Below are 16,106 nucleotides of genomic sequence, written 5' to 3'. Positions count from 1 at the left end.
AATGGCGTCTTGACATGCCTATGGGACGGCAGATTGCCTCTCGTGTAATTTTCGCAAAAATTAGCCAGACTCCAACAGGCTCGGCCATCTTTCACGGAAGGGGCCATTTTGAAGGGTTGAAACCGCCGCCGACGGTTTCACGCTCCGATCGGCCTAACGAGGTTTCGTTAGTCGTCCCTTCACCCTGGCATTCGCCCACCGCCATCGGCTTAATTGTATAAATATTAGATTACGCGTAGGGTGCGCGGCTGGTAGCATAACTCCAAAATCGGACGCGAATTTTACGCTTCGCTGGACGGATTTATACGCGGAATACAAATTCGTCGGATTCACTGAAAGTTAAATATTTTCTCTGAGCTATAGATACTCCGAAAACAAAACACATTGAAACAACGTAAAAACCTAGAAATAACTTAAAATACATTTAACACCAGAAAAATTGAAGTAAATATTGTATCTCTCTACATTGTTTATGAAGAGTAATATTAACTTGTTTTTTAAAGTTAAACATTAAAGGCATATTAAACATCATATATATATAAAGAAGACGTTAATTTGAGAAATTTTATGTTCAGGATTAATCCCATTATTAAAGATAAGTAGACACTTAATAGTCACTTATTAAACTTTTATATTGTTGAACAAAATTAAATTTCCAAGCTACAGGGAAAATTGCTTTAAATTTGTCGACAGTATGTTATGTATATAATACTATGCACATATGTGTGCTACTATGTATATATGTACGATATATGACGAACATATTGGACGAAAATTGCAGTACAATCGAAAAAAGACTTGCATACAAATTAGTCGAAAATGTAGAATAAAAACGGTTCTAAAAAGCCGACTTTAAAAATAGAAGATTAATAACATAGTTACATTTTTTAAACTTGAACAATTTTTTAAAGATTATAATACGTTAACGGATTTAACTTGTTAAATATTCAAATATCTATTTAAAAAATATAACATTTTATTTTATAAAAAATAAAACTGATATTTTTCATACACAACTGTTGCGGCAAGTTAAATTATCTTTAAAAAAATTGTTTTCTTTAAATAGAATAACTTTGTTATTTTATTTTCATATTGTAACCTCATACGCTGCCGAAACAAATTCAACAATATTATACTTAAAACAACATAAATGTGTTATCAATTTTCTCTGTTTTTCAAAGTTATTTTTAACTATATTTTTAACTGCATTTTCGACTGACTTTAGCAAGAGAAATTATTTCTCTTTTAAATTGTACTGCAATATTTAATTTATATATATTTAATTAATTATTTAACTTTTAATGTATCTTGAATCTCTCTAATCTTACACATTAGTGTAAAAAAACATAAAAAATTAAATATAAAAAGAATTGCGAGAATTAGAGGAAAACAATTACTTTTGACTTTTATACTCATAGACGTATATAATAGACTGAGCATTTCCATTGGAGAGCTTCCGGCAAGATCTGATTGTGACAATTATTAGAAAAGGAAAGCGTCTCCGCAAGCATATCTTCTGTCCTTCATCAGATCTTACCGGAAACTCTCCAATGGCAATGTTCAGTCTATTATACGTCTATGTTTATACTACATGTACCATTTTATATTGACAATTGAGTAGACAATTGAGCGACGCGCGATAGGGACCTCTTGTATCGAAATACGGTGCTTATTTATCATATTTAATGTAACGGGGATACGAGCTTGTACGAGTAAAATTCGCGGAGTTCGCCGATCGACGAAACAGGTGGGTGTCGCCGTGCTTGTGGCGGCTCCATTCAAAACCGCCTCTCACCCTCGGCCTCACTCTCGGCTTGTAAAAGAGACGCCAGACATAACCGGGCGCGTGTTACGCCACCAACGACGTACGTGTGATTTATCCGCTCGAACAGGTGTCAACGATACGCCGGTTCTCATGTGTGAACGACAGGTAGATGGCCTGTGACACGAGACCGACGTCTCTCCTTTACGCTGACTTTCCATGTGGATTTGCTTCCGCAACACTAAATTTCGAGGGCGAACGCGCGTCGCGGCGCCGATCGTCGCCCGATTGCACAGATTTTAGAGTCGTTGCACAGACGTAGAGTCATTGTTCGATTAACGGAAAGATAGAGCTTCGACCATAGAAATTATAAAAGTTTTAAATTTTTTAGATTCTTAACGTTGTTGTAATAATTCTACAAATTTAAGAAAATTACATGTTATTTGATTATCAAAATATATATTTGTAGCACATTGTAAGAGCAATTTGGAGCGATTTAAAGAAACAACTGATAGGTTTATACACGATCTAATAATGTTTGCTCACGTCATCGTTCGCTATTTTCTGCATCAGCCGGTGTTTGCATCGCGACGTCACGTCTCTTATTAATGGATTCCACACCACATACGTGAGTGTCTGCTCATCTCATAATCAAGTGCAGAGCACAGTCGGCTGACTTGTTACTCATACGAGGAAGATCGAAAAATAGCAACGACCCGAGAATGTACTCTCGTGACGCATCCCCGAGCCGACAGAATTCGCATACGAAATGCACGCCGAAGCATTTTCTTCGCCACTCTTGAGAAAAGTTTGCTTTGTTAGCGGAGCGAGCTTTTCCTTGCCAGGCTGGACGTAAAGTTGGAGGAGATTCAGTTCCCGACCCACCGAGCTAAAATTCTTGACGTTCCTCCATACAAAATTACCGTTTCGACCACGTAAGGAGGAAGGAAAAAAAAAAGAGATAGAGAGAGAGAATTTGCGAATACTGTTACGGTAGTCCTGAACGTGACTATTCCTCTTTTTTTACGTTTTTCATCGTTTTACATTTACGTTATTTTGTGGAGGTTTGACAAAACTACAGAATTACTCACTTTTATTCACTTCAAAAGATTTTGAGATTGTAATTTTAATTATCGTCCTTACATTAATGTTAACGCGTAATTTTTGCTAAATTTTACAAACCTTTAAATATAAAATTTATATAAATTTTTAAATAATTCTCTGGTGTATAAGCAACTAAATAGTTTATTTAATTTATTCTAATTAGAAAACAGATGGGTTTTTATTTGCAAAATTTTTAAATAAAACTAAATAATTTTTCTCTCCAAATGCTACAAATTTCTTAATAATTTTTCACGAATTATGCAAACATTTTCAATGTTTATTTGCGAAGTATGTCGATAAATTGCAAAATTTATACGCAACAACAGTGTTCATCGAATATGTAGCGTTTGCTTTCATAATCGAATTCGCGCGACACAACGGCAATGACTACGATGCTACAATTTGCATCCCTGGCGCAATCACCGGAACAACGTACATCCAATCCGATTCTGCTGATCAATCGGGACGAACTCCTCGGCGAAATAACCGGTAGCTGCAACAATGGGCCGAAGATATCGATCGATAATAATCCATTGTCGATCGATCGGCGGGCGCCGGAAGAAGTGTATAACGACCGGCGCCGTTATTAATTGCGGTTACTATCGCGAAATTGCCCTTTTAAATCATGCTCGGTATGCATCGGCAAATATTTCACCAAGGGAGGAGAAAGGGAAGGGTGCGATGGCTTTTCGCAAATGCGTCGATCGATTCCGAATATTTATGCGACGTCGATAATTAATCTCGTGGCGAAATAACGTAGGTAGTTTCTTGGAGTATGAGCAAATTCCATTTCTCAGGAAACATTTTTCCATAATAATGGATTATTGTTGAATAATTGTGTATATAAAATATGATATTTATATCTTCAGGATTTTCAAATAGTATTTCCGAAATAAATAAAAAATTATATGTCTGCGTGTCTTGTCAATCATTACTTCTTAATGACATATTCTTTAATCAATTTGCAATCACTCTTTTCTCAGCGAAAATATCGGAAGATATCATCATTTATCTTAATTTTCCAATCTTTAACATCATATATCTATATAACTGTAAGCTCTTCAAATTAAAATTATATTAAAGTAAACTTTATCTAAAATTTACTAAAAGATGTAGCTTTGTAGTATTTTGTTGGACGTTTTAAAGTTCATTTCCTAAAAACTTTCTTTCTCTAAGTTGCTCATAACTCGATAATTAAAAACATATTTTTTCTCAGTTTTATATTCTGTAATATATGTTAATTTTTAAACATCCATTTTCCTCATAATATGTACATAATTACATATGGACTTTTTGTACTAGAAATGATTTCTATAAAGTTGTATCTGCAATTTTTTAATTATGAAAACAAACTCGTCTTCTACGAATTTCCCCACAATTTTTACGTTTGTATAAATTTGCTATTACTTGAAAAATCTCAAATTCCTTGCGAGGCTTTAAACATACTATGCATATACATCATGATATTATATGATGTGTACTTAATTGTCATAAAAATGTTTATACACGTTTTACGTTTCGCAAAAATACAACTTTTAAAATATGACATCGCATATGCAACGAAAGGCAATATCTTGAAGTATGCTTATGCATACGCATATGTATATTCGAAATTGTTATTTGCGTTACTCGCAAATATATTTTGTCGGCATTGATAACAAGACTCGCTGCGGGATGGTCCGTTCTTGCGAATCAACGACATAGACGGGATTTTGCTTGTTGTTCTGGTTTACAATCTGGAGTACGTCCAAACGGCCGAATCCCGACCGGGCCGGATATCTATTGTCCCAGCATCCCGAACCGCCATCTCACCGAGCGATAACATCTGGCTGTCCCCTTATAACGACACCTCGAACGCGCCCGATTATTTGCCCGCCCGGGCGTTTATCCTCGGGAAATCGATTCGTCGCGCGTAGATCTTACCTTACCCCCTTGTGTAAACTGTAAGCTACAACAAACGGCTTGCTACCGTTGCTTGATTTCGAAACAATGAGGACCAGTATTGAACTGGTTAAATTAGTGTAGGAAACCTAATTGTCTTTTTTGGAAACGTGAGAAATATTATTAAGAAATATATTCTTTCATTTATATATTCATTTATATACTATAATTTGTTCTTTAAATAACAGAATGACATTTCGTACACAATGAGGCAGTGCATTAGGAAAAAAACTGTCATCAGCGCGAATAGTATGCAAATTAAATTGCGGACAATTATTTGCAAAGTACGAGTGATGTTGAATGATCGTCGAAGTCGATCTTTATTCCTCGTCTCTATTGTAACCACTGTCATGATCATTAGTGGCTAGTGGCGGCAGCACGCGAGTGCACTGAAAGTTAATGGCCGACTATCATTTTTCCGCTATTATCTACCGGCGAACTATTAATATTCGAGCACTGGTCGAGCGCTTTTCTCATGTAACGAGAGCGGAAAACGGGCCATGCTATCGCCGTATCGCACATGGCGAACTGAAATAATTATATGCCACGCTTAAACTATTAATTATCGTAAGGAATAATTGCTAAACGCATAATTGTACATATATATTGCTTCAATTAAATTGTGTGTAAATGATCGAAAAATCAAATAATAAATATAATTATTAAACCACATAATGAGAATTCTAAGCATACAAAATGATGCAATTAATTATACACATAATGATGGTATATTTAAAAGTTCCAAAATCCTATTAAAATAAACCCCGTCCAGGAGACTGACTAAAGAATATAATCCTGTCATTTATTTCCCCTCCCGAAGCTTAGTTCGTCGAGAAGAGTAAAGAGAAAAGAAATTTGCAAACAGAAAGAATATATATTCATTGATTTTAAATACCCTGTGTATTTATATAATGTGTGGTTTAGTTCACTACTAATCATGCAGTATGTTATTTCGTCGCGTATATCGCGTTAGAGGTAAGGGAACAACGTGTTCCGTGCATCCCGAGAATATTACTGCCGCCCGAGTAACTTCAGGAATGGAACTCGGCGATGCACCTTGTCTTCCATATTCATTAAACTATTTAAAGCGGCCATTATGGCTTTTACAACGGCACCAGCCGTTGCAACACCCTCCAACACGCCCACGGTGAAATTGTTACACGTTCAAAAACTTGACCAACAATTTATTAGTGCATTCGCATTATTCTCGGCAACTACAGGCGAGACGTCATATTCTTTTTATATCCCTCCTGTTCCCCTATTATTTATTATTTTTCTTTTTACACCGCTCTCCTACTTGTTCACATTTGCGTGACCGCGTGACATGTTTTACCCACATTCTCACTCTACGCATGGGTCACGTAATCACGCAAATGTGAGGTAGAGAGCAACAAGGGGAGAAATGATACTTTTTTTTTCTTCATGCGCGGCAGATGTCATAAACATCTTAACATCTGCTAGATATAAATTCTAGAGATAAAAGAAGGAATCTAAGTTTAGCACAGATTGTTTAAGAAGTCTTCAGAGATGCTTTAACATTTTCCAAAAGATATTCTCAAAACGATATTATTTAACAAAATAAATCGTTCACATAATAATATCTAATTATTCAATATCATTTATGAAAAGAGAAATCTGATTTTCAAGAATATATAATTTCTTCCGATAAAATCATGATTTTTTAACTTTAAGCGATTCATGTAATTCTTGCTCAAATGATTCATGTAATACCGTTTATATGATTGGAAGCTAAATAGATTCCAGCTTTATGCTGTCAACAACACTCACGATCCGCTTCGGGCGTTAATGTGACGACTCTTAAATCGACTACCCTTGGCTGATATCCACTTCATCCCCATGTCCGCGACACACGCAACGACAAAGCCGCAATTGCAATATACACCGAGAGTGCACGGGACCTTTCATTTCCGCCGAAACCGCCGGTCGCGGTGACACCTTTTGCTCCGCGCTTTTGCTGAATTACTTGCGGCTGATTAAATCCCGTCCGATAATGCAACATCAAAGAATATTGAAGGATGTCTGCCGATGATGTCTAGGCGGACGGTGAAATAAAATAAATATGCAGCCTAGTCACAGATGCATAAGTTTAAAAATTGTCCAGTATATGAGAAGAAAATATTCCATTTGATTATTTATTTATGAAAAAAAAGGTTCAGGATTTAAAAGACAGATCACTTGAGACAAAATATATAAGAATAAAATAAAATATAAAATATAAAATATAAATAAATAATATGTATATTACGCTTTCGCAAAATATCTCGCGTTACATATTCGCTTTTCGATTATTATTTAATACTTTTATGTGCAAAAAGAATTATGTGGATTTATGCGAACAAGGCACTAAACCGACATTTTTTTCAAATATTTTCTTAGTTAATTTAGGAGTTTATATATAGGTTATATATAGGGTGAATTATTTAACGTTTTCACCCGAAATATCTATTCTATTATATTATAGTAAAATATTATAATATAAGATATAAATCAGAGTACAAACACCTCAGGCTCAAAAGAAAATTAGCGATACTGTTTGTAATGCATGCCAATGGAATTATTTTACTTAGCGAGCTATTATACGTCCAAGTAGCTATCATCGACTTATCATACAGAAGTTGTGTTAGTTAGACAAACAGCTCCTTCCACTCTCTCGCCTTAAGTCGTCGTGTGTAAACAACCAAGACTATCCGACATCCGCATGCGGGCACACCGTTTAAGTACCGTAAAATATGTAGGTATCGCTCGCGCCCGATGCGAGCGGGTAAAATCTTCGTAAATCTTAGCTTATTTAGTGTTAGGTCCATTTCTCAGATTACTTTTCCTTTGTTATAAAGGTAAGTATTTATTATTATTAAATACGTACTATACTAATTAAAGTATTAATTAAAAAGTTAAATAGTTTTACAATTAAAATTTAATGACTTTAAAATAAAGAACATAGTTTCTTAAGTGCAAAAGTTTAATGATTTTCGTGATCAGAATTTAAAAAATAAAAATAATTACAATTAAAAAAATCCTTATATCGTAACTACAGTTTAATGGTTGAACTCCATCGGCTTTAATTAGGGATCTTTGTTCGAGTTCAATTAGATGCAGCAAGAAAGAGTTTCCCGCGGAAATCTATATATGTATTTAGCAACCAAATTTCGAAATGCAGTGAACATGCGACATTTAATTCCGAGCACTATTTAATGTCTGCGTATGTTTGCGCTTTTGTTTCTCGAAAATATTTAAAAAGATAGAAATTCAAGAGATGAAATTTATCGCAAAACACTTGCGTAGCGGTTTGTTTATATATTTCATGACCGTTTTATGTGACTATAATCTGTGTAATAATAAAATTTAATTTCAAAAGTAAACTTTTATAAAATTATTACATATAAATATAAAGCAAAAGTATCACGGTTGTAAAGATAAATTATTACTCAAAATGCACAATACATTAAAAAACTTTATTATCTTTTCGCACAAAATTAAAAGACGCACATCATGCAAAAAAAATTTATTATTAACTATGCATAATTTTTTTTTCTTTTAATTTTTATGATTTTATCTATTTTCTTTTTATTTATCATTTATAAACGATTATTTTTTGAAAGTCAAAAGTCAAAATAGAAAAAAGCCCTTAATATATAAGTGATTTTGATGGGAAATTTGATGCTCTATATGAATCCGATAATCGTTTTTGGATATTTTCAAAATTTTCATGTTTTTGAAGTGACAAAAGTGAAAAACGACGTCCGGGGCAAAGTCAACACCACGCCGTTTCGTCGGCTCCCAGTAACAAACGATGCTTGTCATGCAGCCGTATAGCTCATGACAAATGTATGCGCACGTCCGATCGCGAGTTTACCTGCATTAATTGTTTTTCAGACATGAGTTTAGATGAAGATAATTGAAAGTTCAACAATTTTTGTTCTCATTATTTCAAATGATTGTTCTAGCTACTTTATTCCGAATTTTTGTACTTTTTAAATACACAATAAACAATGTATTTTCATTTTCAGACAGTAAAAAATAAGTTCCAGATCAAATTGTGTCGATCAGACAAAGTGTTGAGTTTGCCCCGGCGGAGTGTCGAGTTTGCCCCGGCATTTTTCAATTCGAAAATTTGTCTTCGCGTCACTTTTCCTTTATATAAATAGATACGAGAAATAATAAAACAAAATGAAATAAAATTAGAAGAATTTGATAATTAATAAAGATATAGTATGTATAGAGTATATAAATTTATATGCAATTAAATTATATAAAATAACATAAATATTTTCTAAGAAAAGATAATAAAGTATTTTATTAATTTTACATTTTCTCCATTTTTTAATCTTTTAAATTCTTTTCTTCCACATTGTATGATTGTTGACTTATTCTATATAGGATGTTCTTTTATTTCATGCTTTGACTTTAAAACAAACATTCTTGTACTCACCGTTAAGCTTTACTTTCCTTCGCGTAGTTCAATATCCTGGAAATTTAGTTCTGGTCGCTGCCGCGATCAGTTAACTGCATCCAACCTGTACGAAAACGAAGGACGATTAAAAAAAACAGCGCTTCGCCTGTTCCGTAATTAATTCGGCCATTAATCCACCGGCAAATTAAACGAGAGATAAGTCGAGCAGCACATGGGTGATTATTAATCACACATATCGCGGTATCAATTTTTGGAGATTTTTAATTTTTCCGTTCTCTTTCATGTATATTAAGAATACATTATCCATTAGCCTATTAAAAATATAAATATATAACGTTGAATAATAGGATGTTCGCTTACATGTCACTCTAGCACAAAATTGTGATCGAGAAAAGAGATATGTTACATATTAATTTATCCGTTTTTCGAGCGCTCTCGTATTCATGTCCTCGTGTCGCGCATATATTCCACCAAATATTCCGGATTTGTCACGTCGCTATACCCCTTCTGGGAGAATTTGCGCTCTGTGTTTCGCGCGTCTAATCGTCACCGTCGGGAAATTACATCGAGTTTCCCGGCTACAGGCTGGCCGTAATTTACACCGCGCGGAGACTACACGACATTCCGCACAGCCCTTATGGCCGCGCCATAGAACGTCAGGAGCGAGAGAGAAAGAAAAACGCGGAGTGTAATCCCCCAGAAATAGTAAATCAGCGATTATATTACATATACTCCATGTTTCTTTTTAGATTGTTTTATACAAAATCTGGAAATCAATTTAGCATCGAATACAATGCAAGCGATTATTTCTTTTTCCGAGAGCTTTTTCTGTCGATTGTGAATCATCTTCAAGATGATTAGTTACAGTCTTTAAATTCTTTTTTTTTTTTACATTTTTAGATCGTAATATTTTTAGATCACTCTACATTTGAACGTGAATGTTTGAAAGATGTTCTCTCTCCTCTTTAAATAAAGTGCACGCCGTTAGCGCAGTTTCGTATCCAGGAATTCCTTAATATTTCGAGCGCCGGTTGCGTCTCGAAACCTAGAAAGTAAAGATAGGAAGTGAAGAAAGTAAAGAAAACACAACGAAGATCCGGCACCTAGATCAAAGGCAGGAGATGTCATCATCGGAAAGATTGCGAGGGCGGAACCGTTTCCATTCGCTTCGGCGACGCGATAAAGAATAAGTAAAGCTACTTTCAAAAAACGAAGAGATGCTTTGCAATTTTAAATTAATCGATAAAATTGATCAAAATAGAGCGGATTAAACTGATTAGAAAAGTCCTCTATCATTTATAATGTACACCATAGGTATCATGTAACACTGAATATACAATAACGTCTCTTTCATCAATATTAATCTTTAGTACTAAAAAAACATCTATCAAAACCTATCAGATCTGTCAAAAGACTTCATAGTAGAGCGCTGTTAGCACTATTGCAAGCATTGCACATGTGAAAAATTGTAACTGTACAAAAATTTTAAAAAAGGACAACATATACAATAGACACGTAATAGAAAAGAACAGAAAAAGGTAAAATATTTCAATATTGAAATTTTGCACCGTAATATCTTCGCTTCTAGGGCTCGTAGAAAAAAAATAAATATACTTTTGTTATATAATTTAAATTTAAGCTATCGATTACGGTTAATAAGAAGTCGATCGGTCCAGCCGTTTCTGAGAGCCGATAATCTCAGGTACTCAAAACTGGCCGGCTCACGTTAGACTACGCGTGTACTTGGCGCGAGACATTACCGTGTCTCTTGATCTCATTCTGGTACTTAATCTGAGTCGTTAAATTTACATCATCCCGCTCAAAGTTTATCTCCGAACTTCGCAATGTTCTGTCACTCAAAGGACTTGAAGAAAATTGATGTAGACCATAATATCCCGTCATTTCTTCACGGACGACGACATACTCGGCAAAGAGCCTCAACTTTCTCCAGGAATATTACCACGGAGAAGCACGAAGAATCCATCGAACAATTACATTTGCGGAATCGCAAATCAGACGATGATATCGCTCACGAGTTCTCGATTCTTATTCCGCTTGAAAATTCCTTTCGCCGTGGGCGCACGGGGGCGGATAATTTGTTCAAGTTGAGGCTGCCGTGGCAGTAGAGGGGGCGGACGGGGACGGGGGCGCGTTTTTATTTTAGACGGGGGTCGCGAGCGCGCTGACGGCGCATCGAACTTCCGCTCGTCAGCTCGCGGACTCTGTTCAAACATTACCGGCGTCCTCCAAGAGTTCGCTACTCGCAAAGTGGATGATTCGGCCCATCGAACCGTGAATCTCTTTCCCCGCCCTCCCTCACCGCATGAATCTGTGCGGGAAAGGGCGAGATTCTAGCTTGCGGTTTTTTTTTGTCCGCGTGAAAGGAAGCCGCGCTTTTGCGCGATTTATAAGGATACCGGGTAGCGAGAGTTTGCAGCGTAAACGTGAAGAGAGTTTACCCCCGCTCGTCATTCTTTTCCACAATGCGTTTCTTATTTCTAAAGCCAGCGAATAATCGTTTACATGGAATGGAAAATAAAATGGACATATCGGGATTTCTCTACAGTTCCCGAAAGACTTGAATACGTGTATTGATGATACGTGTGCTTCAGAGGTGGTGCATTTCCTAGAATGATATTGTGGAAAAAAGGACGAGTTCCGAACCAAGCCGGTAACACGGCCGGGTTTAAACAACGTGTTAAACGGAATTCTCGCATCAACGCGCGGTCTTGTCCGCGTAATTAACGTGCCGCGAAGCCCGACAATTCCAACGGCTACGCGGGTCACTGAAAACAGGGTCACGTTCGCCGTCGTCGATATTCGGCGGTTCGATATTTTCCATCATATCACGGAAATTAAATTAATGGCAAAGGTTAATTGCGTATGATTTATCTTTTATTCAATATTATCGATGAATACGTTCGATGAACGGTTAAGAATCAGCTTTTCGAAACTATTCCGATAGAGACATATTCTGATAAATTAAGAAATATGCACCATTCGTAGGCAATAACTCAACAGTTAGGCAACTGTTGCATTCGTCGAATTGTTAGTATATGTAAAAATTATATGACATATAAAATTAATATGTAGAATATATAATATACACATGGAATATATATAGATATAATACTGTATAGAATTGAACATTTTTACGCTACATACAATAAAATCCAAATATCTTTGTTCTTGATTAGGCAAATTTTAGAATGTCAATTTATATATAAAACAGAACAAGTTTCTAATATTAAAATTGATACTCAAGACTAGTTTAATAATTTCGTGGAAACTGTAATACTAATTTTATTATTAAAAAATTCTTATGTCAAACTATTTACTTAATAATCCAGTCGTCGCAAATTATTCAAAATATTACGTATTTTTTCACATAAAAGTTAGACGGACTTAATAAGACAAAAAAGATAAAACAGATATTTTGATCATAATTTTTTTCTATGTTCCCTTTTTCTTGTCCTTTTTGGCCATAGTAGAGTTCTAAGGAACTTTTTCGCGCTAAATACTTTATAAAGTAATTTGTTACTTCAAAGGAGAACATATATCTACTTGGTTATGAAACCAAGTTCTCGCAGCCGATACTTTTAGATTCTTCGTTTTTTGTGGATATGTGAATATAAAATGTTCTGCAAAATTTCAAAGTATTATATTGTACATTAAAACGTTCCAATTTTTTATATTTCACACTTTAGCGTGAAATATAAACGCGTTTTATAATACAGAAAAATATTATATGTCAGATCAGTAATTTTTAAGAATCTACATTTTTTAATAGTTATCAAAAAATTATCAAAGTTTAAATAATGTTGTAAAAAATAGTTACGTTATTATCTTATTAAATGGAATCGCTATAAATTTCGACTGAGTCTGTTGTGATATAGAATTCGAATTATGAAATAGTCGTGATCATAATTAGGGCCGTATAATTATGCAATAATATGGCGCCGCGTAATAAGATTTGTTTTGTTTCGAGTTGCCGATAATTCGTAATGTTGCAATACAATTTCATTAATGGGAAATAGAATTCCGATTGGTAGTAATAAATGAAGTTACGCGATTCTGCTCAGCGAAAATTAAAACATAATATTTTAATAAACGAGTGAACCGAATTTTATGATTCGCTGAACTAACACAATAAATTAAAAAGTAATTGAAAATCTCGATAAACAAATACTAATTAAAAAATATAATTACATATACGTTAATAATTTTTTGAAAAATTAAGAAATTTAAAATTAATAATTACAACGGTAAAAAATAAAGATATGATAAAAATAATATTTATTATTTCTAATCAGTATTATTTAATTAACTTTCTCGATCTTAATTAATTCTAACATTGCTTTTTATTATTGTATTTGTTTAATTTTATTAGAACATAAAGGAGCTTTTTCGTTATATGAGAAAGATTAGCTATTCTGGCAATATTCACCGGCGACACATTTCATACTAAATTGAAGTGTTCATCGTCGCGGAGATATGGAAAACGTCCGCGCATTTCGCTATTTGCTCTAAAGCTCAAAAGCTGATAAACGTGGAAAAACGGTAGAAAAAGTGAATTACGAGAACAGTGTTGAAACTTTTCGCGTTTCATTCTGCGAGGTTCGCTGACAAGCCACCGATATAGAACGGTTCGACTTTTAGTAATTAGCTGCTCGCGTAATTACCATCCACACTAATTGTTACGTGGTGATCTATCGCTAGCTGGTCAACGAGGTGCTTTATCTCGGGAAAGAGCCGGTAATGTGCTTTTCGAGAACATTTATGTTGATTTACTTACATTGATACAGAGAAGATTCTCAATCTTTCAAGAATAATTAAGTCTCTCTCCCGGGAAAAAAAAATTATATATAACTATATAAAAACATATAAAATTATGCATAATTATATATAAATATGTATTCTTTTATATAATTTAATATAATTATATCTAGATCCTTATATAAAATTATATAAAATTTTATATAATTATATATAAGTATATATATTTATATATATTTATATATAAGCATACATAATTTTGTATAAATCAGAAAATTTCAACATATATATTTATATATTATTATATATAAATATATATTAAAATATATAATTATATAAAATATATATTATTCTATATAATTATATAAAATTATATCTGATTCCTCACGTAAAATTATATATAATTTTATATAATTATATATATTAATATATTTTTATATAAATGAATATATAATTTTTCTAAATAAGTAAATCCTAAAATATATAAATTTATATAATTATATATAACTAGCTTGATACACCCGCGTGCTTCGCTACGGTATGCGAAGGATTCTATAATTCACCCCCGAATTTAGATTTGCCCCTTTAGGGGTTGATTAGGGCAAAATCTTGAATTATGTTTTTAAACACTTGTATGCGGGTAACCTTTGTAAGCAAAAACCAAGTCGATGTCTCATCAGGCCCAAGCAGGGAGAAAGTCGTGAAAACACATCTTACCCCTATTCACCCCCTTAGGGTTCAAATTTCTAAAAATCCCTTCTTAGTGTGTGCTTACGTTATGAGAGGAATACACTCTCCAAATTTCATGTTTCTAGGTTCAGGGGTTTCGGCTGGGCGTTGATGAGTCAGTCAGTCAGGACATTTGTCTTTATATATGTAGATAGATATATAATTATATATAATTTTATCTGTCAAAGATATAGAAATAATGTACATGCAGTTAAGAAAGATGCATGCGCGCGGTAGCTGTCTTTCCGTGATAGTTTGCAACGACGCCACTAGGCGGCGCATAATGGTAAGACTAACGCGTAAGTAAATTTCAGTTGGGGGCTAATATAAGCAGGCCTCCTGCGAAGCAAAATCATGACATCCGCGAGACATCTATCTTTGTCAGCAATACAACGCAAGACTCACCCAACACTGTCTTGATGCAAAATAATGCAAAAATTATATATCTATAATTTTATATAATAATATATGATCCTTTTTGAAAAATTGAAAGTAAACCTTAATATAAAGTTATATATAATTATATAAAATTATATAAAAATTTGTAGAATTATATATTTTTATATATAATCAGATAAAATTATATCGTGCCAATTTTCATATATAATTATATATAATTATATATGATCATTTATATATAATTATATATGATTATATATAATTTTTTTTTCCCGGGCTGTTAACACCGATAAGAATGAAATGAATAAGAAGAAAACAAGAGAGAGAGAGAGAAAGAGAGTTACAATTTGTTCAGATATAATTAACAAACTCGTACACATCAAACGCACCATGTACCTATTATAAATTAATTTCGCTCTTAATAATATTTGATAATAATAATTATAATATTACTGATTAGCACATTAATAATGTTAAAATGAATATATTAGATATAATAGTTAATATTTATCGAAACATTTATGTTCCTTGTTTAGACCATTCTTATCATAGATAGATAAATTTTTTACATATATTAAATTCTTGTTTATATTAATGAGAGAGAGGTTAAGGTGCATATTCAGAATTTATTCAAATGCAGTGGAATAGATGTATATTTTTTGTATGTGCAAATCTCGCGATATCAGCTTTAATAACGAAAAACCCACTGCGTGATCATCACGTAACCACGGTCGTTTTTCACCCTAACTTACTCCGAAATCGATTCGATATTTTAGTCGAAATTTCGGCCACGATACGCACGCATAACAACGATATGCATACCGCACATATCCATATGACACATATATATATATATATATATATATACACACACACATATATATACATCACAATGCAACCGCAATGTGCGCAAACCTTTGACACCACAACACGATGGAATATTTTTACCAAAAATTCGTCGGG

The 16,106-nt window shown here is 33.7% G+C and overlaps 1 long non-coding RNA gene across 2 annotated transcripts in view; it reads right to left on the bottom strand.

Annotated features, from left to right (window-relative positions):
* Window positions 1–9,092: 9,092 nt before the first annotated feature.
* Window positions 9,093–16,106, bottom strand: part of LOC139779076 (uncharacterized) — a 67,459-nt gene continuing 60,445 nt past the window's right edge. For both annotated transcript variants that reach the window (XR_011719799.1, XR_011719798.1), the window contains one exon: window positions 9,093–9,342. This is a non-coding gene — a long non-coding RNA (uncharacterized lncRNA). The remainder of the gene's footprint in view (window positions 9,343–16,106) is intronic.

The sequence above is a fragment of the Temnothorax nylanderi genome, unplaced genomic scaffold, assembly GCF_030848795.1.
Source record: "Temnothorax nylanderi isolate EJ_2023f unplaced genomic scaffold, tnyl_v1.0 TNYL_tig0208_pilon, whole genome shotgun sequence".
NCBI lineage: Eukaryota > Metazoa > Arthropoda > Insecta > Hymenoptera > Formicidae > Temnothorax > Temnothorax nylanderi.
The sequence above is the reverse complement of the archived record's forward strand: the minus strand, read 5'-3'. Positions and strand labels throughout refer to the sequence as shown.